The 3,974-nt window shown below is 39.4% G+C and overlaps 1 long non-coding RNA gene across 1 annotated transcript; it reads right to left on the bottom strand.

The window, feature by feature from the left end:
- Positions 1-754: 754 nt before the first annotated feature.
- Positions 755-3,421, bottom strand: LOC145552581 (uncharacterized). Its single transcript, XR_014088675.1, has 2 exons — positions 3,324-3,421; positions 755-1,820 (listed from the first exon to the last, which is right to left on the bottom strand). It is a non-coding gene; the product is annotated as an uncharacterized LOC145552581 (long non-coding RNA).
- Positions 3,422-3,974: the final 553 nt, after the last annotated feature.

Raw genomic sequence — 3,974 nt, 5'->3', positions numbered from 1 at the left:
AGGACTAGTGAGCATGAGAGCCACTGTCCAGGATGAAACATCCAAGATCCATAAATACACCAAGGACAAGGTCTCAACAGACGATGTGCTCAATAAATGTCTCAGACAATGGGGAACAGAGGATGAGGTGCTGGAGGTACCTTCATGGGAGGACAAGCCCCTACATGGGATGAACCACCGACAAATAACTGAAGTGGCTGTTATCAGGAAATCCTACCAATGGCTGGAGAAAGCTGGACTCAATGACAGCACAGAGGCTCTCATCCTGGCTGCACAGAAACAGGCCCTAAACACCAGAGCAATAGAGGCTCAGATCTACCACACCAGACAAGACCCAAGGTGTAGGTTATTCAAGGAGGCCCCAAGGAGGCCCCTGAGACAGTCCAGCACATAATAGCCGGGTGCAAGATGCTGGCAGGGAAAGCGTACATGGAACGACATATCCAAGTAGCAGGCATAGTGTACAGGAACATCTGCAGAATATGGACTGGAAGATCAAAGTGGGGATCACCCCCAAAGGTGGTGGAGAATAACCGAGCTAAGATCCTGTGGGACTTTCAGATACAGACTGACAAAATGGTAATGACGAACCAACCGGACATTGTGGTGGTGGATAAACAACAGAGGAAAGCCGTTGTGGTGGATGTAGCAATACCAAGAGACTACAACAACAGGAAAAAAGAGCACGAGAAACTGGAGGAATACCAGGGCCTCAGAGAGGAACTGGAAAAGGCCTGGAAGGTGAAGACCACAGTACCATACCATCCCATACAAACTTTATTTATGAAGCAGTTTATACACCAATAAATTGATTAAAAACAGAAGAAAACTGATCAGCAGTAGAAGGGTTAAAAACACGATAGAACCGAGCTGCAGCGCATGCTTTAGCTTTAGCACAGGACAGCGTTATCTCAAACAAAACAGGCATATGGTCTGAAAATAATGAGTCACCAATCACTAAATTACAAACTGGTAGACCATAAGATAAAACCAGATCAAGACTGTGACCATGCTCATGGGTAGCACCAGTCACAGACTGCACAAAATTAAAAGAATCGGTAACATTAAGAAATGACTGAGCCATAGGTGAAGTAGGACGACAGACATGAATATTAAAATCACCAACAATGAGAACTCGGTCATACCTTGGCATAATATCAGCCAGGAAATCAGAAAAGTCGTTTATAAAGTTTTTGTTGTACTTCGGTGGCCGATAGACCGCCGCACACAGCACAGTGTGAGAGCTGCCGAGTTCAAATAGGCCGATCTCAAAGCTACTAAACGAGGTCAGAGGCAACTGTTTACAAGTAAAACTGCTTTTAAAAACAGTCACTATACCTCCACCGGACCCCGACATCCTTGGAGCATTAAAATAGCCGCAGTTCCACAGTACAAGTTCATTAAAAATGCTGGAGTCACCAAACCACTTGTCCATGATTCTGTTAATAAAACATCCAATCAATAAGTGGAAAAGAAATCCCTAATGACGAAAGTTTTATTTGTCAGCGACATGGCATTTACCGGCGGGTTTATACCATCAGGTGGCATCTGGTGCTCCCGGCAAAGAGGCCGCAGGTTGCTAGGATTCACCCTGCGTCTACAGGGCCGAGGAGCGCAGGGACCTTTGGGCCTGTGGTCATCAGGGCCCTCGGGGTAGTCACCCCCAAACTGGAGCAGTAGCTAAAACAGATCCCAGGAACAGCATCAGACATCTCAGTCCGGAAATGTCAGGTTCTAGGCACAGCCAAGATACTGCGCAGAACCCTCAAGCTCCCAGGCCTCTGGAAGAGGATCCGAGCTCAGAGGATGAAAGAGTCCACCTGCGGAAGGGTGAGAAGGGAATTTATATAAATATGAATAAATAAATATACACATTGTCTGAGTATCTCCAAGTAGGTTTGATTTTAACTAGCGTTTCACCTAGCAGTAAACTGCATTATTTTTTTCTTATGTGCACAACTATCAAACGTTTCCCAAATACAATGTGACCCCAACACTGAAACTGTGAGTTTCTGTAACAGTATATGTTGAGCAACTGAGGGAAATAACATAAACATACAATATTTAGGGATCTCTAACAAGCACCATGATGTGCTCACATCCCATAACTATTTCTAGCATTTGCAATGCTGCAGCCACAAATTCCAAGATATTTTACAACAAAGATGATTACTTCAGATCAACACAAAGTGCTGCATAACTGTAAAGTGTAAGGAAAATAATTTGCAAACTTTCTACCTTTCTGATAACATTTTAAAACTTAGAAATCTGACTCGTTATCAAATTTATGGGCCTCGTCAGAGAACTTAGGAACAGGAAATTTAACAAGGCAAGTGATATCAGATCTGAACCTGTCCGAACAATATCAGATGTGCACAATTGTGAGCAAAATGTTCCTTGCTCACAGAAAGGAACATTTTAAGTCTGCTTTTAAAGCAGGTGTTTCTGTTTTTTAATAGAATTCCTTTAACTCAAGAATTAAAGCCAGTTCTAGGAGTTTAAGATAAATTGTGTTTTTTTTCTCATTTCTGCCTTTGCAATGATTCTGCTTTAACATCTCTTTCTGTAAATATTTCTGTCTTTGTTCTGTAGCCTATACTTGGTATCACAAAACATTAGGCAATATCAAAATCGAATAATGGTAATATTAGCCTAAATGCAGCCAGCGGCATGTGGGCTATAACTAGCATGTTGTCTTACATTGACTTCCTCCATTCATGGTTAATAAATAAACAAAATAGCTAAAAAGCTTATTTTAGGAAAAAGTCTACTTTTAATATGGGCAATAGTTACATTAGAAATGTTTGTGCTCTGCTTTTTGATTTTTACTTTTGCAAAAGTAAAAATCTCAAGTTCACTTCGTGGCACTTAGTTACCAGTAAACACACTCATCTCTTAGCAACAGATTAGCAACAAAAATTGTTATTGTTCAAAAAACACAGGATTTCTTCTGCTCTCTCTCAGACGTTTACTTTATGGAACTTTGTGGACCTTGGTTACCAGAAAACGCGATCATCTCTAAGCAACAGATTAACAGCGTAGCAACAAAAATTCTTACTGATAAAAAAATATAATGTTTCTCCCGCTCTTTTGAAATACCACTTATTTTACATTAACAAGAATTGTGCAGTTGGTGAATTTTGCAGAATAGTTTTTTTTTTGGTAATTGTTCATAAATGTATTTAACACATTCAACACAAAAGTAAAAATCTCGATTTAGACTTCGTGGCAGTTCGTTACCAGAAAAAAACCCGCTTATCTCTTAAAACCAAATTAATAACAAGTAGTTTATAAAACAAAAGCTTTTTCGAAATAACGCTTACCTGATAGGTACAAGACATTTACCGTTGGCACATTTTGCAAAAGTAAGAATCTGAAGTTCACTTCGTGGCTCGTGGTTACTAGTAAACACACTAATCTCTTAGCAACAGATAAGCAACAAAAATTGTTATTGTTCAAAAAACAGGATTTCTTCTGCTGTCTCTCAGACGTTTACTTTATGGAACTTTGTGGACCTTGGTTACCAGAAAACGCGATCATCTCTAAGCAACAGATTAACAGCGTAGCAACAAAAATTCTTATTGATTAAAAAAATATAATGTTTCTCCCGCTCTTTTGAAATACCACTTATTTTACACTAACAAGAATTGTGCAATTGGTGAATTTTGCTGAATAGTTTTTTTTTGTAATTGTTCATAAATGTATTTAACACATTCAACTCAAAAGTAAAAATCTCGATTTAGACTTCGTGGCAGTTCGTTACCAGAAAAAACCCGCTTATCTCTTAAAACCAAATTAATAACAAGTAGTTTATAAAACAAAAGCTCTTTCGAAATAACGCTTACCTGATTAGATACAAGACATTTACCGTTGGCAAATTTCGCAAAAGTAAGAATCTGAAGTTCACTTCGTGGCACTTGGTTACCAGTAAACACAACCATCTCTTAGCAACAGATTTGCAACAAAAATTGTTA

The sequence above is a fragment of the Poecilia reticulata genome, chromosome 8 (assembly GCF_904066995.2).
Source record: "Poecilia reticulata chromosome 8, P_reticulata-male-v2, whole genome shotgun sequence".
Lineage (NCBI taxonomy): Eukaryota > Metazoa > Chordata > Actinopteri > Cyprinodontiformes > Poeciliidae > Poecilia > Poecilia reticulata.
This window is presented reverse-complemented; position numbering and strand designations above follow the sequence as displayed.